The sequence below is a fragment of the Salvelinus alpinus genome, chromosome 27, assembly GCF_045679555.1.
Source record: "Salvelinus alpinus chromosome 27, SLU_Salpinus.1, whole genome shotgun sequence".
In the NCBI taxonomy this organism is placed as follows: Eukaryota; Metazoa; Chordata; class Actinopteri; order Salmoniformes; family Salmonidae; genus Salvelinus; species Salvelinus alpinus.
This window is the reverse complement of record NC_092112.1, coordinates 39,053,311-39,077,719: the sequence shown is the minus strand read 5'-3', so window position 1 is coordinate 39,077,719 and position 24,409 is coordinate 39,053,311. Positions and strand designations below refer to the sequence as shown.

The 24,409-nt window shown below is 43.3% G+C and overlaps 1 long non-coding RNA gene across 1 annotated transcript; it reads left to right on the top strand.

The window, feature by feature from the left end:
- Nucleotides 1-17,940: 17,940 nt before the first annotated feature.
- On the top strand, nucleotides 17,941-19,490 carry LOC139556529 (uncharacterized). The gene is made up of 2 exons (XR_011671137.1): nucleotides 17,941-18,022; nucleotides 19,342-19,490. It is a non-coding gene; the product is annotated as an uncharacterized lncRNA (long non-coding RNA).
- The last annotated feature ends 4,919 nt before the right edge of the window (nucleotides 19,491-24,409 follow it).

Sequence of the window (24,409 nt, the reverse complement as noted above, 5' to 3'; positions counted from 1 at the left end):
GTGCGCCAGGAGGCGCTCGGTGAGTGGGGGGGTACTGTCATGTTTTGTCATTGATTATCATGTCTTGTCCCTGTGCTTCCCTTCTATTCGTTTCCCTCTGCTGGTCTTATTAGGTTCTTTCCCTCTTTCTATCCCTCTCTCTCCCTCCCTCTCTCCCTCTCTCGCTCTCTCTCTCTATCGTTCCGTTCCTGCTCCCAGCTGTTCCTCATTCTCCTAACTACCTCATTTACTCTTTCACACCTGTCCCCTATTTTGCCCTCTGATTAGAGTCCCTATTTCTCCCTCTGTTTTCCGCTTCTGTCCTTGTCGGATCCTTGTTTGATGTTTGCTGTTCTGTGTCCTTGTTCCGCCCTGTCGTGTTTTTGCCTTCTTCAGATGCTGCGTGTGAGCAGGTGTCTATGTCAGCTACGGCCTGTGCCTTCCCGAAGCGACCTGCAGTCTGTGGCCGCGTCTCCAGTCGTTCCTCTCTACTGACGAGAGGATTTCAGTTTTCCTGTTTTGGATTTACCTAAGATAATATCCAGGAGTATCGGTTTTTGTTTAAGACTGGAATAAAGACTCTGTTTCTATTAAGTCGCTTTTGGGTCCTCATTCACCAGCATAACAGAAAAAGCAGCTATACTAAATTTATAGGCCTAATCGATATTGTAGTGTTGTGACCCCCCAATTGTGCTCTGAATTAAATCGCTACAGTGTAGCCGCTGATATAGTAGACCCATTTTACACTGGAGGGAATCTCAAGACATTCTAGAGACATTCTCGAGTGAGCCTTCCTGCAGAGTCACCCCCCTCCAAGCATTGCAGTGTGAACAGAACCAATTGAACCAAATGCTCTACAGTAAAATTCTTAATAGCAGATATTTTCCTTGTATTCTTTATGTTTTATTGAGATTTTACCAGAATATGTTTTAACAGCCTGTCAACAATTTTGAAATTGTAGCAGTACCTTTAAGAAAAGTAATCTCAACTGTGTTTTTTTTCTTGGCTGCTCAGACGGAGCAATCATCTAGAGCAGGGGATCTTAAACTTTTCAGCCTGGGACCCAAATGAGACATTCAGTGCTTTCCTGGGCCCCAAGCTTAGGAAAATATGCAACTATATGTAAATATCAGTACATTTCATTAACCTAATTCCTTAAACAAATGCAATATAGACAAAACCCACATTTAAATTTTTTTTAATATCCATATAAATATCTATTAATGTTTATTTTCCCCCCATTAAAAACACTCTTACATATCTGTCTAGGTTTGAACTGTTGCTGTTAAAATACAAATCATTTTCATCCCAAACTGGAATAAACTGATTGATCACATCACACAGATGAATAGCAGAACACACACACACAGGCTTTTTCATAGTGCAACTGTCACGTTCCTGACCTATTTTCTGTTGTTTTGTATGTGTTAGTTGGTCAGGGCGTGAGTGTGGGTGGGCATTTCTATGTTTTGTGTTTCTATGTTTAGGTCTGGTAATCAGCCTTATATGGTTCTCTATCAGAGACAGGTGTTTTACGTTTTCCTCTGATTGAGAACCATATATAGGTTGGCTGTTCACACTGTTTGTTTGTGGGTGATTGTCTTCCGTGTCTGTGTCTGTGCACCACACGGGGCTGTTTTCGGTTTGTTCGTTTTATGTAGTCTATTCCTGTTCGTGAGTTCTTTCGTGTCTTTATGTAAGTTCTCGTTCAGGTCTGTCTACGTCGTTTTGTTGTTTTGTAATCATTTCAAGTGTTCTTCGTGTTTCGTCTTGTTTAAATAAATTTCATTATGTCTAATTACCACGCTGCGCTTTGGTCAAATCCCTACTCCTCCTCTTCGGATGAAGAGGAGGAGGACAGCCGTTACAGCAACCCTAAGTAACAGTACAGATGAAAAATGATCAGGCCTTCTGTACATCTTACTGTATAAATTATTGTTGAAAGAAAGTCTAGGTTGGAACTGTTGCTGTTAAAATACAATACATATTTTTTATTCTGAACTGGAATAAACTGATTGATCACATTTGTAGACCAGAAAACACACACACAGTCCTTATGAGAGGTGTGAGGCTGGTTGAAGTTTTCATCAAGCATGTCTATTCTGGGCTCAGTTTCTGACAGTACAACACTGCGGTCATGCTCAGCATTGAGACTGTTTCTGTACTTGTTTTTTAAGTATGTCAGAGTTGAGAACCCTGACTCGCATAGGTATGTGGTGCCAAACTGGATCAGAACATCTACTGCTTCCTCAGTCAGTCAGGAGACCGCTTCCTGCTGTAGATGAGCAACACAGAACTGTGTGAGTGTTTGCCTCAAAAAGCATCTTGCTTCAATCATTTTATTCCACTTCAGAATAAAAATGATTACTTGTATTTTAACAGCAACAGTTCCAAACTAGACTAGTTTTCAACAGTAATTTCTACAGTAAGATGTACAGTAAGCCTGATAATTTTTCATCTTCATCTGTGCTGTTTCTAAGGGTTGCACTAAGCTAGCTAGTTTGCTTTGGCTAATGTTAGCTATTAACGTAAACTCGTACATCGCCTTGGTCCGTACAATTGCCCGTATTTTAGCGCCCCAAAAACGTAATACTTCCAGATCAACTGTAATGTCAATACCATTGTAAAGCACAATTTCTCCCCTTTCCAACATGATCAATTACATGACCTAAACGCTGCCCGTTTCTGCATAATTCAAGCAGGCAATGAGCCCTGTCGGGTCTTTTTAAAAATGGCGGGTGGGGAAGCGAAACTAATGCGTGATAGTGAGGAGAGAGGTTGTGTGGGAAAATAGCTTTTTTTCACTCGATCTGTCCAACTTATCACCTTATAGCCTCTAAAATGTAAATAAAACACTATAAAGAGTTTATATAATGTGTCATTACATTACATGGCGGTGCTAAAGTGATCTTAGAAGTAAACAGCGGCTTTGAGAATGATGATCGCATGCAATGATGACGCAAAAAATGACTAGGTATCCCCCATTACTCCCGTCACTGTCCATTTCTTGTTTTTAAACGATGAGAGAAGTGCTACACCTAGTGGAGAGAGATTGTAAGACATAAATAGTTGCTTTATGCGCGCTGTACGTTAAGACATGACACTTCACGATGTAACGGAGGGTCCGTTTTTTCAACTTTTCTCCAATACTATAGAGCCATTACCATGTCGATCAACGCTTGAATAGAAACCTAGTTCACACCCCCAATTTTGAAGTCAACATAGTCGCTACAGTCCCATTAGTTTTCTTTGTAGCCTCGTTTGAATGTTGCGGTTGCACACATTTGTAAGGAATGGGGTGAGTTTACGTTAGCTGTGTATAAGGCCAAGGGATTGTTTGAAAGAGAAATTCACATCTACTACTATGAGAGTTAGTACTCCCTTATTTCTGCTCATCATCACCAATTATAAAATGACAACAATGCCTTGCTAGCTGACTTACTTTCCCACCGTCTAAGCACTGTTTCCTGACCCATTCTGCCCTGTTCTGAAATAACTCCCTGGGTTTACCATCATGCTGTGGATGTTAGGTCAGGACTTGTCGTTTTATTAATTTGTTCGTTTTGAAAGACTCATTACTAAGCACTTTCCCGCACAAAACACATTGTGGACGCTCCTCGTTATTTCTCAACGTTTGTATGAAAGAGAGAGAAACTCATCGCTGTATTTGCGTTTCATGACAATTGAGTTCAGTCAGAACTTGTGTCTAGCATCAATCCATTTGATGACAGCAGTGAGTGATGGCAAGTGGGAATGACAAGTCAATGTGTGTCGCAGAGTGATCTTCAAGAAAACTGCAGAAAAATATCCGGTAAACCACCTCTTCCTCTCCCACTTGAGCAGCTGCCAAACTAAGCAGAGACCGCTGCTAAGCAGAGAGCGCACCGAACAGAGAGCGCAGTTGCACTTGGCCAAATCAATTCCAGTAATTAATGAAATAATTATCAATTTACTCTGACAGGTCGCGACCCACGTTGATACCCATACTGTAACAAAGAAAAAGCTAAGGTTATGCAAGCAAGTGTAACGGATGTGAAATGGCTAGCTAGTTAGCGGTGGTGCGCGCTAATAGCCTTTCAATCGGTGACGTTACTTGCTCTGAGACCTTGAAGTAGTGGTTCCCATTGCTCTGCAAGGGCCGTGGCCTTTTTGGAGCGATAGGTAACGATGCTTCGTGGGTGACTGTTGTTGATGTATGCAGAGGGTCCCTGGTTCGCGCCCGGCTCTGGGCGAGGGAGCGGACTAAAGTTAAACTGTTACACAAGCAGCAGGGAATTATCAATGTTTTCAGTCGCAATTTAGCTTTTACTAAATATAATCCTTCCATGGTACTGATAAAATGAAACGTGGTTTGTTCTAATGTAACTTCAAGATGCTAGCGTAAGAGCTCTCTAGCTATGGTTCAGCAAAATGTCTGCATTCAGCTAACAGCTAGCACGTCGCGTTGTTATTGTGAGGACACAGAAATTATTTTGATTAGTTGGTTAGCTAACGTTATCTACCTGTGTATAATAGCTATATTATGCAATTAACGACACTGTATAATAAGGCTACTGAACTTCTATAATCATATATTGATCATGAAGCATGTTGTTAGTTAGCTAGCTGTGTATTGTCTGCTAATGTAATGTGTACTGACACGAAAATAAACCCAGTCTGCACATGCTTATGAATTGTTTGGTTGCATTATTCAGGAGTGTAATATGTCTTAAAAGTTGGTTGCATTGTTGAATAGTTTGAAGCTATGCTTTAATGTGTAATACAAGTGGCTATTGTGATATTTACGTTACATTTGGCTTCGGAATAGAGGTTGACACACTGGAGTGAAAATTAATTTGTGTCCCATCTTGTCAATTTTTTCCAGCACTGTCTTGATCCCGCAACAGTTCTATAAATAACCCGATACCTTTCCTGTCCCGTTACGAAAAGTCATTACTGTCCCGTGCTCATTTTAACACCCTGAAATCAGAAATAACTTTATTCCGTTAGCTGCTCGTCTGTCTGCCCCACCTCCCTGCACTCTGCTGCGTGTGAGTTTCCATAGCAACATACCCATTTTGGCTGGGTGAGAGGAGAGGAGAGCGAGAGAACTGTCAGCTGTTAGCTAGCACTGTCACAGCCGTCATAGGGAGGAGACCAAGGCGCAGCGTGGTATGCGTACATTCTTATTTATTCTAAGAATGAACACTGAACAAAAATAACAAAACGAACCGTGATGCTATACAAATGCGTGCTTACAGGCAACTACACATAGACAAGAACCCACAAATGGCAACCTAAATATGATCCCCAATCAGAGACAACGATAAACAGCTGCCTCTGATTGGGAACCAATTCAGGCCACTATAGACCTACATATGCCTAGACTTAAAACACCCCTAGACGTACAGAAACCCTAGACAATACAAAACAAGCATTCCCACCCTCGTCACACCCTGACCTAACCAAAATAATAAAGAAAACATAGGATCAGGGCGTGACAGCTACTTTTCGTTGCCTGCTCATCTGATAAATGCCTATTATCATTTTTAAAATAGTGATTAAAGACTGATGAATGTGTGTTACACAATTAGAAATTAGTGTTCTTCAAGGGTTCTTTGGTAAGGTTGATGGTTCTTTGTGGAACCATAATGACTCAAAGAACTTGGAGCCCCTCAAGGGGCGGTGATACATTAGAATATTTTGGGGCGTGGTTTGCACACCTCTTTTTGTGCAACTATGAGTGTCATTCCAGTTTATCTAATCGGTTGTGTTTCGCTCTTAGTTAAATATGAATATGGCCAGTTACAGTGTATTGTGTTATTTGAGAACAGTTGACTAAATTAGTGGTTCTCAATTCTCACCTCAGGGACCCCCTGCTATTATAGAGCTAGTACACCTGATTCAATTTAACTATGAACACAATAATAACACATATGGAATTTAAAAAATGTAATATGGCTAACCAGAATAAAAAATACCTGTTTGGTTGTTATAAAGTATATACAACCTTTGAAATTGAGGAAGGTTCTTTATAGAGCCATTCTCCATAAAGGTTCTATAACCTTCTATTAATGGTTCTAGAACCTTATGAGCATGGTTCTTTATAGAACCTTAAAAAAGGTTCCAGACCACCAACACGTGACATCACCTTAGAAACCCTGTCAACATTTTTGTAGTTATTGTTGAATAAAAAAAATAGGCTAATTGAAAACCTTGCGGAACTGACCTTCTTAGCTCAAACAACAAAATTATAAAGTATTTATTTATTTAGGCTAGTATTTCTTAAATGATTTGATAAATCATCATTGATCATTTAAATCAACGATTTTACCATGCAGCCATTGTATTTTTTTTGTTTACCTTTCAGTTGTTCACTCGGTATAACATACTATGAGGAGTCAATGACCAATCTTATTCACCTGAAGCAAACTGAAATCGTACCCAACGGGCCAATGGAAGCTGAGCCCGCCCTCGGAAGCCCTGCATTCCTGGCTATAATATCTGGGCTCGCATCCAATTCCTAAATTCTTTGCTCTTCAGTTCGTCTGAAGGCAGAACGTGTCACGCAATTTACAAACTTTTCAAGCACATGAAGGTACTTGTCCACCTAGATGCTGCGAGTTTTGGGTCTTTTCTGTGTTTGCTAAACGCAAACTACTTTCTGCTCTGCTTGTGTAGCTAATGATTCCTGGCTGGGGAAGGGTTTGTTTTTGCTAAAACCCCACTACAGTGCAAAGGGCACTGCAAATCAATTACCTAGAGCTACTGACTGTTTTGCTAGCGCCGAGGCGTTTCCTTCCAAAGGGCCAGCATGTGTTGGTGAGGTCCAACAACAGGACGGTTGTGGCTACATCAACAGGCGGGGGGAGGACGCGGTCTCTCTCTCCTAAACCTGGCCCATTATCTGCTTGTATGGAGCAGTGCGCATTTCTTGTCGCTTAGGGTGACATATATTCCCAGATCTCTCAACATGGGTGCAGATCTAATTTCCAGGGGGTCCTATCGCTACAGAGTGGAGACTAGCTGAAGATCGGTACTGAATTGAGGAAATGGATGCAAGCCCCGATATTATAGCCAGGAAGGTGGGGCTTCAGAGGGTGGACTCGGCATCCATTGTCTCATTGTGCGTGAATAGGATTGGTCGTTGACTCCCATACTATGTTATACCTCATTCCCTCCTTCAGGGAACAGTATATAGCTCTTGTAATAGCCTATGAGTAGGCTACTCAAAAGGCAGAGATCTCAAATTCTGCTAATTATATCAAAAGGCCACATTGATCATTTACAAAGTCTTGAAATATATAAAGAAATACAAGGAAAAATGTTAACATAATAAATATGAATGTTAAAATATTAGTGGTGGGCTTCAATTGCCTATCGATATTTTGATTGATATGATATCAATATCGTTTAATATCTATATAAGCAAAGCATTGTGATACCGGTTTACCCTTCCTGTCACTGTTATTGTAAAAAGACATCACATGTTCTCAACTTTAGGACTTAATCTACAAAGCAAGCTAAACTCAGCAAAATAGAAATGTCCTCTCACTGTCAACTGCGTTTATTTTCGTCGAACTTAACATGTGTAAATATTTGTATGAACATAAGATTCAACAACTGAGACATAAACTAAACAAGTTCCACAGACATGTGACTAACATAAATGGAATAATGTGTCCCTGAAAAAAGGGGGGGTCAAAATCAAAAGTAACAGTCAGTATCTGGTGTGGCCACCAGCTGCATTAAGTATTGCAGTGCATCTCCTCCTCATGGACTGCACCAGATTTGTCAGTTCTTGATGTGAAATGTTACCCCACTCTCCAAGGCACCTGCAAGTTTCCGGACATTTCTGGGGGGAATGGCCCTAGCCCTCACCCTCCGATCCAACAGAACCCAGACGTGCTCAATGGGATTGAGATCCGGGCTCTTTGCTGGCCATGGCAGAACACTGACATTCCTGTCTTGCAGGAAATCATGCACAGAACGAGCGGTATGGCTGGTGGCATTGTCATGCTGGAGGGTCATGTCAGGATGAGCCTGCAGGAAGGGTACGACATGAGGGAGGAGGATGTCTTCCCTGCAACGCACAGCGTTGAGATTGCCTGCAATGACAACAAGCTCAGTCCGATGATGCTGTGATACACCGCCCCAGACCATGACGGACCCTCCACCTCCAAATCGATCCTGCTCCAGAGTACAGGCCTCGGTGTAACGCTCATTCCTTTGACGATAAACGCGAATCCGACATCACACCTGGTGAGACAAAACCGCGACTTGTCAGTGAAGAGCACTTTTTGCCAGTCCTGTCTGGTCCAGCGACGGTGGGTTTGTGCCCATAGGCTACGTTGTTGCTGGTGATGTCTGGTGAGGACCTGCCTTACAACAGGCCTACAAGCCCTCAGTCCAGCCTCTCTCAGCCTATTGCGGACAGTCTGAGCACTGATGGATGGATTGTGCGTTCCTGGTGTAACTCGGGCAGTTATTGTTGCCATCCTGTACCTGTCCCGCAGGTGTGATGTTCGGATGTACCGATCCTGTGCAGGTGTTGTTACACGTGGTCTGCCACTGCAAGGACAATCAGCTGTCTTTCCTGTCTCCCTGTAGCGCTGTCTTAGGCATCTCACAGTATGGACATTGCAATTTATTGCCCTGGCCACATCTGCAGTCCTCATGCCTCCTTGCAGCATGCCTAAGGAACGTTCACGCAGATGAGCAGGGACCCTGGGCATCTTTCTTTTGGTGTTTTTCACAGTCAGTAGAAAGGCCTCTTTAAGGCCTCTTTAGTGCCCACGTTTTGTGACCTTAATTACCTACCGTATGTAAGCTGTTAGTGTCTTAATGACCGTTCCACAGGTGCATGTTCATTAATTGTTTATGCTTCATTGAACAAGCATGGCAAACAGTGTTTAAACCCTTTACAATGAAGATCTGTGAAGTTATTTGGATTTTACTAATTATCTTTGAAAGAGAGGGCCCTGAAAAAATTAATATGCTTGCTGAGTTCATATGCTTGTTTCTTGCATACAGTACCTCCTTTGGCAAAAGCAATACAACATATAATTCAACATAAGACCACTGGATGATGTCCTTAGCAAAGCTATAATGAAAGAATTAGCTGAATCAGTCAATATGTTTTGTAGGCTATATGGCTCTGAATAAAACCAGCATAATAACATGGTAATAGGTGGTGGGCACCAATATTGATCGTTCAATTTGATATCAATATGAGCAAGGCATGTCCTTCTTGTTGCCTCCCAGAACATTCACACCTGTCCCAATCAGCAAGCAGTTGTATAGACTTTACGGACCTGTGGAAGTGAACATTCACACAGTTACAATGCTTCTTTAAAATAAAACTGATATGTGTGTTACGCCCGTCGTTAGATGAATGAGACCAAAGCGCAGCGTGGAAAGTGTTCATAATTTCTAATACTGAACTCCGACAAAACAACAAAATACAAAACCGAACGTAACGTTCTGCAGGGCTAGACAGCAACTATGCAAAAACAAGATCACACAATCCAAGGTGGGAAAAAGGGCTGCCTAAATAAGATCCCCAATCAGAGACAACGATAGACAGCTGCCTCTGATTGGGAACCATACCCGGCCAACAAAGAAATAGAAAATATAGAATGCTCACCCAAATCACACCCCGACCTAACCAAATAGAGAAATAAAAAGGCTCTCTAAGGTCAGGGCGTGACAATGTGTCAATATTGTATCAAAAAATGTAGCTGATATTGATATATAGATGAATTGTCAAGACACAGCAGAAATACATGTAACATGAAAAAAAGTCTCTACAGTATAAAAATATAGCAAGGACATTTTCAGTGAGACCGTGTCACGTTCCTGACCTGTTTTCTGTTAGTTTTGTATGTGTTAGTTGGTCAGGACGTGAGTTTGGGTGGGCAGTCTATGTTTTCTGTTTCTATGTTGGTTTAAAGGGTGACCTGATATGGCTCTCAATTAGAGGCAGGTGGTTGTCATTTCCTCTGATTGAGAGTCATATTAAGGTAGGTGTTTTCACACTGTTTGTTGTGGGTGGTTGTCTCCTGTGTCAGTGTCTGTATGTTACGCCACACGGGACTGTTTTCGGTTTTGTTTGTGCGTTCGTTTTATGTAGTCAGTTTTCCTGTTATTGCGTTCTTCGTGTTTCATGTAAGTTCGTCGTCCAGGTCTGTCTACATCGTTTATTGTTTTGTTAGTTAGTCAAGTATAGTTTGTTTTCGTCTTGTTTAAATAAATATCATGTCATATCACAACGCTGCGCCTTGGTCGAATCACTACTCCTCCTCTTCGTATGAAGAGGAGGAGGAACACCATTACAGAACCACCCACCAATCCAGGACCAAGCAGCAACAACAGGAGAGGCTGAATTATTTGGAGAAATGGACATGGGAGGAAGACCTAGAAGGCAAAGGACCCTGGGCGCAGCCAGGAGAATATCGCCGCCCCAAAGAGGAGCTGGAGGCAGCTAAAGCTGAGAGGCGGCGATATGAGGAGGCAGCAAGGAAGCAAGGCTGGAGGCCGGAGAAGCCCAAAACCGGCGTTATGAGGGGACGCGTCTAGCACGGAAGCCCGAAAAGCCCGTGAGTACTACCCAAACCAAAAATTTATTGGGGGGGGGCTAAGAGGTAATGGGTCAAGGGCAGGTAGGAGACCTGCGCCCACTTCACAGGCTAAGCGTGGAGAGCGGGAGTACGGGCGAACACCGTGTTACGCAGTAGAGCGCACGGTGTCTCCTGTACGTGTGCATAGCCCGGTGCGGGTTATTCCACCTCCCCGCACTGGTAGGGCTAGATTGGGCATTGAACCAGGTGTCATGAGGCCGGCTCAACATGTCTGGTCTCCAGTGCGTCTCCTCGGGCCGGCTTACATGGCACCAGCCTTACGCATGGTGTCCCCGGTTCGCCTACATAGCCCGGTGCGGGTTATTCCACCTCCCCGCACTGGTCGGGCGACTGGGAGTATTCAACCAGGTAAGGTTGGGCAGGCTCGGTGCTCAAGGGAGCCAGTACGCCTGCACGGTCCGGTATTTCCGGCGCTACCTCCCCGCCCCAGCCCAGTACCACCAGTGCCTACACCACGCACCAGGCTTCCAGTGCGTTTTCAGAGCCCTGTTCCTCCTCCAAGCACTCTCCCTATGGTGCGTGTCTCCAGCCCAGTGTCTCCAGTTCCGGCACCACGCACTAAGCCTCCTGTGCGTCTCCAGAGCCCTGTACGCACTGTTCCTTCTCCCCGTACTCGTCCTGATGTGCGTGCACTCAGCCCGGTGCCACCAGTGCCGGTACCACGCACCAGGCCTATAGTGCGCTTCGAGAGGTCAGTGTGCCCTGTCCCTGCTCCCCGCACTAGGCTTGAAGTGCGTGTCTCCAGTCCGGTGCCTCCAGTTCCGGCACCACGTACCAGGCCTACAGTGCGTCTCAGCCGGCCAGAGTCTGCCGTCTGCCCAACGGCGCCTGAACTGTCCGTCTGCCAAGCGCCGCATGAACTGCCCGTCTGTATTGAGCCTTCAAAGCCGCCCGTCTGCCATGAGCCTGCAAAGCCGCCCGTCTGCCATGAGCCTACAGAGCCTTCCGCCAGACAGGAGCCGCTAGAGCCTTCCGCCAGACAGGAGCAGCCAAAGCCTTCCGCCAGACAGGAGCAGCCAAAGCCTTCCGCCAGACAGGATCAGCCAGAGCTATCCGTCTCCGCAGCGCCATCTGAGCCATCCGTCTCCTCAGCGCCGTCTGAGCCATCCGTCTGTCCCGAGCCATTAGAGCCGCCCGTCTGTCCCGAGCCGTCAGAGCCGTTAGTCAGTCAGGAGCCGCTAGAGCCATTCGTCAGTCAGGATCTGCCAGAGCCGCCAACCAGACAGGATCTGCCAGAGCCGCCAACCAGACAGGATCTGCCAGAGCCGCCAACCAGACAGGATCTGCCAGAGCCGCCAACCAGACAGGATCTGCCAGAGCCGCCAACCAGACAGGATCTGCCAGAGCCGCCAACCAGACAGGATCTGCCAGAGCAGCCAGAGCCGTCAGCCAGCCATGAGCGTCCAGAGCCGTCAGCCAGCCATGAGCGTCCAGAGCCGTCAGCCAGCCATGAGCGTCCAGAGCCGTCAGCCAGCCATGAGCGTCCAGAGCCGTCAGCCAGCCATGAGCGTCCAGAGCCGTCAGCCAACCATGAGCGTCCAGAGCCGTCAGCCAGTCATGAGCGTCCAGAGCCGTCAGCCAGTCATGAGCTGCCCCTCAGCCCAGAGCGGCCATTTATCCAGAACTGCCCCTCAGTCCAGAGCTGTCTCTCTGTCCGGAGCTGCCCTTCAGTCCGGAGTTGCCCCTCTATCCTGAGCTACCTCTCTATCCTGACCTACCTCTCTGTCCTGTGCTATATCTCTGTCCTGAGCTACCTTATCCCGGTGCTGCCCCTTGTCCCGGTGCTGCCCCTTATATTAAGGTTACCATTAAAATTAAGTGGGTGTAAGATGAGGGTGGTCATTCTAAGGGGGAGACGTAAGCTGGGATTGACTATGGTGGGGTGGGGACCTCGCCCAGAGCCTGAGCCACCACCGTGGTCAGATGCCCACCCAGACCCTCCCCAAGACTTTGTGCTGGTGCGCCCGGAGTTCGCACCTTGAGGGGGGGATTATGTCACGTTCCTGACCTGTTTTCTGTTAGTTTTGTATGTGTTAGTTGGTCAGGACGTGAGTTTGGGTGGGCAGTCTATGTTTTCTGTTTCTATGTTGGTTTAAAGGGTGACCTGATATGGCTCTCAATTAGAGGCAGGTGGTTGTCATTTCCTCTGATTGAGAGTCATATTAAGGTAGGTGTTTTCACACTGTTTGTTGTGGGTGGTTGTCTCCTGTGTCAGTGTCTGTATGTTACGCCACACGGGACTGTTTTCGGTTTTGTTTGTGCGTTCGTTTTATGTAGTCAGTTTTCCTGTTATTGCGTTCTTCGTGTTTCATGTAAGTTCGTCGTCCAGGTCTGTCTACATCGTTTATTGTTTTGTTAGTTAGTCAAGTATAGTTTGTTTTCGTCTTGTTTAAATAAATATCATGTCATATCACAACGCTGCGCCTTGGTCGAATCACTACTCCTCCTCTTCGTATGAAGAGGAGGAGGAACACCGTTACAGACCGGAAAGCATTACCTAATGTTCTTCCCGTTGGAATGCTATTAGTGAACTGACATATGCAGAAATTGTTCACCCTCCCCTCAGACAGTTCAAAGGGAACAAAAAAGACTATCCTAGTCATAACAACAAAATTACAAGCAACAACATAACTAAACAAAAAGGAATTTATTGGAGTGGAGACATGAGAAGCTAGGTTGACCCCAACATATCCTTTCTGTATGTCAATATTGTTTACAGAGTCCTGTGCAGAAAAAAAAAAACACCGTAGTACTTATTTATGGCTACAAACTCACAACCCTAATCCAGACAAAATTACAAATGCTCAAACCGAGAACATATGCTATTTGTTGAGTTCAATTGACCCAAAATATCAAGGCAAGGTGTATCACCAGTTGCCTTGACAGGAGAAGAATTAGCCGTCAGTTATAGTTATATTGCCATCTAGTGGGACAGCAAAGATGTGCCCTGTGGCATATTAAAGAATTCCTGAACCAGCATCTCTTAAAAATTTGAGGCCACTGAGATAGCACATGAATTCACTCCTTTACTGGCTTGTTCTATGGTTTGAAATACAGTAGTGTTCAACAGCTGTCTCCAGCCATCTGTTTGTGCTAGTCACTGGGATGAGTGACCTTTACCTACTCCTTTCACATTTGACACCGGACCCCCCTCCCGCCACCTTGTTTCTTGGAGGTTCCCTCATCATACAGGAACACAGCTATTAGCTATCACTCACTCCACAAATATCTGGTGCAGAGAGAGGTGTTATGTTCTTCCCAGTGTTCTAGCTAGCTACTGTAGGTCATAAGAGTGACCAAACATTTTTCATCATATGCCCTGAAATGTCCCTGGCTTTTTATAAATGTGTTACATTTCTGATACATTCTTGATGCCCTATGCGAAGTGGGTAGGCTACAGCAGTCATGTACACAGAAGGCATATCCTGATTGTATCTAGTGGAACATAAACCTGGGACATGGATTTTTTTTACCCAGAAGCAACCACTTTGTTGACCAGTCAAAAATATGATTGAATGACACAAAGCATCCTCAAATTATATATCATGTTTGTATGTTATATGTCCTGTTTGTATGGACCTATTGAAAAGATATTCAACTTGGATGGGACAAGCAAGGTGCTTGCTGTAGGTAAGTTCAATGAGCTAATATTAGCGTTAGAGTCACTTCCATCTTTCGTTCATAGACATCAGTCATTATGTTGACTTTTGGTTTTATTTGATTGCCTCTGAGTTTACTATATTACAACCACCTGTAAAGCTACCTTAGAACCACAGGGAGGCACTAGCGTACTATGAATGTAGGTTGTTTTTTTAACCCAATATGCCCAACACATTGGGGTCAATCTTTGCATAAATGTACTTTAAAGCTAATTAATTTAAATGAAGCCACCTATCCACTTTTACCTCATCTGTATTCTCCTTGAGTTCACTATAACTTTAGTTGCAAATGATACAAAATACAGACACAATCAAATATGGAAAACATATAGACTGTGTATTGTGCTCTCTAGAGTTATTTTAAAATAGATCAACCTTTTCATATGCTAAATAAGCCCATAATGGCTGAGTGGAAGGTTTCAGCCCATGGGTTCCATTGCCCCAGGCGCTCCCCATGGCTCCAGTCCCCATACGCTCCAGCTCGGAATTCATGTTCTAGTCATGGACCCTATCACCATCCAAGGCCATTCCCTAATAGCCTTGGAAGAACAGCCACACATGGGCCCAGTAAATAATGCAAACCAGTCATGATGACCCTGATTCTGTGGTGCAGTAAGGACACACTTCTTGAAGGTTCCATGGAGAACAATCTCAAGCACTTCTACAGTATGTTGGAACAACTGACCTTCAGCCGTTCCAGCACTCCCAATTGAAATAAACCTATTTGTTGACTATGTCATATTTCAGAATGATTGAGAAAATGGGTGTTTGTCTAGAACACTGGTTATATACAGTGCTTTCGGAAAGTATTCAGACCACTTGACTATTCCACATTCTGTTACGTTACAGCCTTATTGTAAAATGGATTGATTGTTCATCATTCTACACACAATACCACATGATGACAAATCAAAATCAGATGTTAAGAAATGTTTGCAAATGTATAAAAAAAAACCCTGAAATATCACATTTACGTAATGATTCAGACCCTTTACTCAGTACTTTGTTGAAGCACCTTTGGCAGCAATTACAGCCTCAAGTCTTCTTGGGTATGACGCTACAAGCTTTTTACACCTGTATTTTGGGAGTTTGTCCTATTCTTCTCTGCAGATCCTCTCAAGCTCTGTCAGGTTGGATGGGGAGCGTCGCTGTACTGCTATAGTTTGAGTTCAAGTCCGTGTTCTGGCTGGGCCACTCAAGGACATTCCGAGACTTGTCCCTAAGCCACTCCTGCATTGTCTTGGCTGTGTGCTTAGGGTCATTGTCCTGTTGGAAGGTGAACCTTCGTCCCATTCTGAGGTCCTGAGTGCTCTTAAGGAGGTTTTCATCAAGGATCTCTCTGTGCTTTGCTCCGTTCATCTTTCCCTCAATCCTGACTAGTCTTCCAGTCCCTGCAGCTGAAAAACATCCCCACAGCATGATGCTGCCACCACCATTCATCACCATAGGGATGGTCCCAGGTTTCCTCTAGACGTGTTGCTTGGCATTCAGACCAAAGAGTTCAATCTTGGTTTCATCAGACCACATAATCTTGTTTTCTCATGGTCTGAGAGTCTTTAGGTGCCTTTTGGCAAATTCCAAGCGGGCTGTCATGTGGCTTTTACTGAGAAGTGGCTACCGTCTTACCACAAAGGCCTGATTGGTGGAGTGGTGCAGAGATGGTTGTTCTTCTGGAATGTTCTCCCATATCCTCAGAGGAACTCTGGAGCTCTGTCAAAGTGACCATCGGGTTCTTGGTCACCTCCCTGCACAAGGCCCTTCTCCCCTGATTGTTCAGTTTTGCTGGGCAGACTGCTCTAGGAAAAGTCTTAGTGGTTCCAAATTTCTTCCATTTAAGAATGATGGAGGCCACTGTGTTTTTGGCAACCTTCAATGCTGCAGACATCTTTTGGTACGTTTTCCCAGATCTGTGCCTCAACACAATTCTGTTTCGGAGCTCTACCGACAATTCCTTCGACCTCATGGCTTGGTTTTTGCTCTGGAGGCGAAAGAAACGCACACCTGTTTGGGCGAGATGCTGGCTAGCGGAGTAGAACATTTGAAAAAGAAAAGGAGAGCCGCACACTCTAGGAGCTCAGATGCAATAATTGAATAACCTAATAACCAATGTTTCGACATACAAGCTGTCTTCATCAGGGTTTTTGCTGTCAACAGTGGGACCTTATATAGACAGGTGTGTGTGCCTTTCCAAATCATGTCCAAACAATTGAATTTACTACAGGTGGACTCCAATGAAGTTGTAGAAACATCTCAAGGATGATCAATGGAAACAGGATGCACCTGAGCTCAATTTCGAGTATCATAGCAAAGAAAACATGATTATTTTTTATAAACGTGCAAAAATGTTAAACAGCCTATTTTCCTTTTTTTCCTTATGAGGTATTGTGTGTAGATTGATGAGGAAAAAACATATTTAATCCATTTTAAAATAAGGCTGTATTGTAACAAAATTTGGAAAACATCAAGGGGTCTGAATACTTTCCGAAAGCACTATAGTATATTCCTTGCAACTCCATCAGAGGTGATTTGTGCACTTGGTACAGTATCAGCTAAAAACAGGTTCCCACTTCATCCTTAATGGCCAGTAACTGAAGACAGGACAGAATAGCATGAAACTCAAATGTTAATTGATGATGAGTAAATAATGAAATGTATATATTGCATAAATGCATTTTCAATCAATGAGATTCCTTTAATTACAGTCTAACCTTTGCCATCCTTTCTGCATCCTTTAAATCATTCAGAGCTGATTGGTTAAGCCTTTGATTGAATAGACAGATTGCCTAATGGTCAGCTAGCTGGTGGTCAGAAATGACCATGTACAATTCCTTCAGAAAGTGTTCATACTTATTATTACACATTTTGTTGTCTTACAGCCTGAATTAAAAATGTGTATATGTTTTGTTAACCATCTACACACAATACCCCATAATGACAAAGTGAAAAAAAGATTTTTTGAATTTTTTGCAAATTTATTGAAAATGAAATACAGAAGTATCTAATTTACATAAGTATTCACACCACTGAGTCAATACATATTAGAATCACCTTTGCCAGGGATTACAGCTGTCTTTCTGGATAAGTCTCTTAGAGCTTTGCACACATGGATTGTACAATTTTTGCACATTATTCTTTCTAAAATTCTTCAAGCTCTTGTCAAGTTGGTTGCTGATCATTGCTAGACAGCCAAGTCTTGCAATACATCTTTAAGCCGATTTAAGTCAAAACTGTAACTAGGCCAAGAACATTCAATGTCGTCTTGATAAGCAACTCCAGTGTATATTTAGCCTTGTGTTTTAGGTTATTGTCCTGCTGAAAGGTGAATTTGTCTCCCAGTGTCTGTTGGAAAGCAGACTGAACCAGGTTTTCCTCTACGATTTTGCCTGTGTTTAGCTCTATTCCGTTTCATTTTATCCTAAAAAACTTCCTAGTCATGGCCGATGTCAAGCATACCCATAACATGATGCAGCCACCACCATGCTTGAAAATATGAAGAAGGTACTCAGTGATGTGTTGTGTTGGATTTGTTCCCAAATGTAGAAAAAGGCCAGACCTTCAGATTTAGTATTTCTCTATGCAGCTCTAGTTTGTCCCTTTAGTTAGAATGTCCGACAGCTCATCAATCAATCCCCCCTAACTTTCTATCCAATCAGAGACATTCTCTTTAGCCTGTCGTTGTAAGTCCCGCATCCAGCCTGTGAGTTTTGGTGTAGGCAGGGAATGGATAGCATGTTTAACTGTATTTGTGCGTTCATCTAAAACTAAGTAAGAATATGTCATGTTTATCATACTGTATGTATGCTGTCAGGGGGGTGGAGATAAAGTAAACGGTTTATTATAAAGTTGTAATTTGTAATTGATTATGCATCGTCAATGCTAGCAATTGACGTTACGTTAGCTACTTAGCCAGGCTAACTATTTTCTATGCGTCATGCACACAGTGCATTGCAGTTATGTTTATGCTTGAGATATAAGATTTAGGTCCCTTTATTATCGTGGTCATAAGATGCAGAGTTTGTTTACATTGTACAGCCTGCTGGTAACTGCAGCAGCTTATTAAAGATAGCAGGTTTAAGTTACGTTAGTGAGCGCTTTCGCTCTGTCCCACCAGTTTCATGGTCAGTACGCAGTTATTGCGCCTTCCTGGTGTCATGTGTCCTTTCGGACCACTTTAGAGTTTACGGTCTACGTTAGCATACTAGGGCTGTATTGTGTAGCGTTGTATAGACTGCAGCTGTATTCTGCGGATGGTATTCATGTTCTCCTATACTGCGTTATCTTTTAGATGCAATAGGAACCTATTACATACCACATATCATTTTAAGTCACTATTGTATTCACATCTGTGTCTTGTTTCATTAGGTTACATTGCCTACATAGTAAGCTCATCTGATTGAGCCTTTATACTGTATGCATCTTATAGTAATAATCACATATTATTGTGTCCTATAATATGTTCATTTTCTATTCCTTGTAGAACCACATCATACAGTTGTTACTTAAAGAACCATAAAGAGTACCAGTGTGTGGTTCATGGTGGTGAGGTGACAAGCCAATTAAGAGTGGCATCCATACTGCTCTAGCCGGCAGCCTTGTAGTGATTCAATATCCAACCCAGCAACCGAGTTTAGCTATCAGAACATCGGTGTAACCCTGCCCTATTTTACTACAAACATAAAACTTTGCATTCTGGACATAAAGTTATTTTCTTTTACACATTTTTTGCAGTTTCACTTTAGTGCCTTATTGCTAACATGATGCATGTTTTTGGAATATTTCTACTCTGTACAGGCTTCCTTCTTTTCACTCTGTCATTTAAGTTAGTATTGTGGAGTAACTACAATGTTGTTATCCATCCTCAGTTTTCTCCTATGACAGCCATTATACTCTGTAACTGTTTTAAAGTCACCATTGGACTCGTGTGGAAATCCCTGAGCGGCTTCCTTCCTCTCCAGCAACTGAGTTAGGAAGGACGCCTGTATCTTTGTAGTGACTGGGTGTATTGATACACCATCCAATGTGTAATTAATAACCACCATGCTCAAATGTCTGCTTTTGTTTCTTATTTTTTTATCCACCAATAGGTGGCCTTTGGGAGACATTGGGAAACCTCCCTGGTCTTTGTGGTTGAATCTGTGTTTGAAATTCACTGCTCAACTGAGGGACCTTACAGATAATTGTATGCGTCGGGTACAGAGATGAGGTAGTCATTAAAAAATCATGTTAAACACTATTTTTGCACACAGTGAGTCCATGCAACTTATTATGTGAATTGTTATGCAAATGTTTAGTCCTAACATATTTTGTACTTACAGTATTGACTCAAGACATTTCAGATTTTCATTTTTATTACTTCATTTAAAAATAAAAAAAACAACATTATTCCATTTTGACATAATGGGGTATTGTGTGTAGACCAGTGACACAAAATCTCAATTGAATAAATGTTTTATTTAGGTAACACAACAAAATGTAGAAAAAGTCCAGAGGTGTGAATACTTTCTGAAGGCACCCATAGCGGTCGTTTTGGCGGTGTCAGAGGTGGAACTGTGCTAGAGCTGTCCACATGTGGCTCCTGGCGGACAATGCCATTGGCTACACAGAGTCCCATTAAGAGAAATCCCATGCAGCATTGTTTACACGTTTGAACACTGGAATGTGAGATATAGCCTATTCTACACCTCGATTAGGCTGAGAGAAGCGTCATTATTTTTATATAGCCTACACGTTCTTATTCTGAACGTCTAACAGGAGTGGGACGGATGTGGCTTCATGACAATGATCAAGAGCAGCTGTTGACCGATTTGAGAGCTCCAATGCAGTTACACCTCCGACACCACCAAAACTTCAGCTATGCGGGTGTCGGCTATCACCGGTTAACACTGATTGAATTTAGGCCTGAGTGTCAAACAGGAGCCATTGTATGTGTACTGACAGTACTGCACGCACCGTTACCTTGAAACACGTGACTGGCTGCTGCATCTGCAAAGGGTCCTCATTTTTATGCAAAGCCATTGTTTGATTCTTCCACTAATTGATGCTGTGTTGTCTCCTGCTGGTTGGGGAGGCTGCTGTGAGTTTGTGGTAGAGCTGATGTGGCTGCTACTCGGGGGGGAAGATAGCTGAAGCCGAGGGCCCCATATCCTATCCTCTGGATGGATGTGGCGTGAAGGATCCGAGTGGTGGGCAGCCTGCCAATCAAGCTGTGCGTCCTCCACATTGAGCCAGCACTATCACTCTTCCCTCTCTCACCCGGCACAGAGCGTCTCACACCCTCTGAATATCCTTCCACACACACATTCCTCCACATATTTTTCACATACGCACAAATGAACGCTTAAATGCATGCACGTACACACTCACAACACAGCCCCTCAGTTGGGACTAGGCCTATTGGAGAAAGGCTGCCCACTACACACAGACTGTTGTGGTCAACAGGTAGGGATGATTCTGACTAGAGGAACCACACTGTGACCAACAGAAAGAGAAGAAAGAGTGGCATTTCTGGTCGAGTATCTCATGGGGAGTTGGATTGAATGCTGACTGTTGTGTTGTGTGTCGGTGGTGCCACGCAGAGTGAGTGGACTTTGTAATGAAGAGATGCTGCGTTGTTTGATGTGCATTGTGCAAAAGCCCCGCTCTTTCTCCTTTGTGTCTGTCTTAAGGCTGGAATGTGGTGCAGGGCTGATAAAATGGGAGAATATAAATAAGTCTCCATACTGATGACCTTGACAATGTGAAGATGCTGGAATACAGTTTCTATTTCTGTCAACATAATCCCCTGATAATCTGGGTCCATCTCTTGTTAAATCAGCTGATTATAAAGTACAGGGCACAGTAAGACTTTTTGGTTTACAGTTGGACAGATCTCTGATTTGCCAAACCTTGGACTAGATTCAATTAGATTGGCGCTAGCCAACACCTGCATCAGGCTGGCCCTTGAGCCAGGGCTGGCATTATGGGTGGGCCTTAGGGGCCCTTGCCGCCCTACCGTACCTACTTGCCCGTCCAATTAAAATATTGAAATGTTGAAATAATTTATTTGACCGTGACGCGCGCCGACAGAAAGACGCATCAAGCTCAGTTAAAGCGTCCGAGCGAGCGAAACAGCTCCCCTTTGTCTCAGTATGTGTAGACCATGTATCTGATGCTGTCTGGACAAAAATAGTATGACATGTCATACTATTTCTGTCCAGACAGTCATACTATTTCTGTCCAGACAGTATCAGATACATGGGATACATATAGATGGGTGCTGTTTCGCTCCCTCAGATGCTTTCTACAGTGATATAGTTTCAGCAGAGAAGAAGAGGCGAAGCGAGAGGGTTTGCTATCACCAGAATTTGTCCAGAATAAGCACAACGCATTTCTATGTGAATGATTTGCAGACCTAATCTTGTCGCCTGCCTTACCGCCTTTGGGACAAAGACTCCCATTGTTAGGGCGGAGACATGAGCCTCTCGTCATTATATACAGATCTATGGTTTAAGCCTCTTGCAAATTGGTAAGAAAAGTTGGTGGGTGCACAATTAGGCTAAATTGATGTTTCACCAAAATTATACTGTTGGTATTATTATACTATCAAAATATTTCACAAGGGAGCATGACTTTGCCACAGAGGCTCATTAGCTTATTTTTGAAATAATTGCTGTGGACTGTTTCAAATCACAAGTGTGTGCCTCTATGCCTCTTTTTGGGTAGTGCGTGTGGCAATAGGTCTAGATGATTGAGTTGCGGCTGTCAGTGTGAAGATAATGCGTCTTGAGTATAGTTTAAAATGTTGCGTCAAGAAGAAAGGATGGGTGTGTGGCGAAGATATGGTGCGTCTCTCTCCATAATGCATGTAGGAAAGTGACAATTTGGCAATGTCCGAATTCTGATTGTCTTAACTCACCACATACACCACTAATAAGCTGAGCTTCTCAGTCATTTTGTCTTTGCCTCACAAGTCAATGAAGTCTGTTATTTTAACATCCATTGTGAATGATAGTTCCTCAATATTTGACAAATCTTTCCAACACTACAGGCCTCGATAATCACCAAGCCTTGGTGTGAAAGAGCAAAATAGAATGATCTGATGATCCCATATATCCAGTGGAAACGTCATAAAATACTGTCTGTCCCGAGCTCACTGTCGCAGGAAACTCTGAGGGCACAGAATAGGCTAGTTCACACGTGTCAAACTCATTCCACGGAGGGCCGAGTGTCTGCAGGTTGTTGCTCCACCCTTGATTGATTAATTAAGGTGACTAATTAGTAAGGAACTCTACTCACCTGGTTCTCTAAGTCTTAATTGAAAGGAAAAAGATCAAACCTGCAGACTGTAGGCCCAACGTGGAATGAGTTTGACACCCCTGCGCTAGTTGATGCACTTCACTAGCAATAGCTCAAGTCAAGACAGATAGAAAGGGACGCAGACAGGTGGAGTAGAGAGATTCATGTGATTGAAAGAAACATCATTTTCATTAGTATATTTTCTACTGTTTTTATCTGTCGGCTTTAGGCCTATGTATTTTACTTAGTTAATGGAAGTTATAGGCTTACTGCTGCATGGGCCTATAGGTTATCGCTGAGTTCTATGCTCTCATTTCTTTAGCCGCCGTGGATCACAGTGTATTAATGTGTCCATATGGCAGACGCTGGTGCTCTCGCCATAATTATAATGTAATTGGAACTTTTAGATTTGTATCATTTTCCTACAGATTTTGACAATTAACCACATGACAATGATGTTGAGAAACGAAAATGCACATATAAATGATAAGCTTCCCCAAACTTGAAACTCACAAGCTGCTATGGTCTTTATTATTACACCCATAAATAAAATTGTGAACGCGCAAGCATGTGCAGCACACATAGGAGTTCCTGTGAAAAAACGTGGCCCCTTATGGAAATCAAAGGCCCATCCAACTGATTCATTCTGGCGCCAGCCTTGCTCTGAGGAATACAAAACATACTTTATGTATTTCTGGGCACCTCCAAGACGTATGATACCTACTAATGTTCTAGTTACTTTAGACAGAAATGTATGTAGCTCAGTACTTTCTTTTCTGTCTAAAGTAACTAGACCATTAGTTACTGCATTGGTTGGGGAGGATGGGTGGGCATAATCCGTGAACATCTAGCAATCCAAAGGTTGCGCGTTCGAGTGGCGTTGTTGACAACTTTAGCATTTTAGCTAACTCTTCCCCTAACCCTTCTTATAAACTTAACCCAAACAACCTAACCTTTGTCATTTTAGTTCTCCTAACTATTTACATAAGTTACCCTAACCTTTGTCGTTAGTTCCCCTAACCTCCAATGTAATTTATCCCTGTAATTCTTCTTCGTTGTTACAGTGCAACAAGCAAACTGGTCTCGGAGAAAGACGTATAATACAATACGTCATCCAAGAAGGATGTTACATTATATAATCCAATTCATTCACTATTTTATAACCAGGTAAATTGACTGAGAACACATTCTCATTTACAACAACAACCTGGGGAATAGTTACAGGGCAGATTAATAAACCAATTGGATGTTGGGGATGAAGGCCAGATTGGGAATTTAGCTAAAACACTGGGGTTAACACCCGTACTCTAACAATAAGTGCCATAGCATCTTTAATGACCATAGAGAGTGAGGACACCTTAACTTCCCATCCAAATGGCAGCACCCTACACAGTGCAATGTCCCCAATCACTGCCCTGGAGCATTGGGATGTATTTTAAAGGAAAGAGTGCCACCTACTGGCCCTCCAACACCACTTCCTGCAGCATCTGGTCTCCCATCCAGGGACCAACCAGACACAACCCTGCTGAGCTTCACAGGCAAACCAGCAGTGGGATGCAGCATGGAACACTGCTGACTGTTGTACAACTGGGTAAGACGTATGATACTATACGTCCTATAATTCATATGCTATTGTACGACCGCTATTCCATTCATAATATAACTTAACATAGCGTAATATATCATACGTATAGCATGTCACAGATCTACTTACAGAATGATACAAATTGCACTGAGACCACTTTGCCAGCCCTGCATAGCGAGAAGGGTACAATTGAGGGCATTCCTACATGTGGGCATTCTTGCATTTTATTGCTACATTTTTAAGCTAGGACTCCTAATCACAGGTGTGAGGCGGGGATACACCAGTACAGTAAG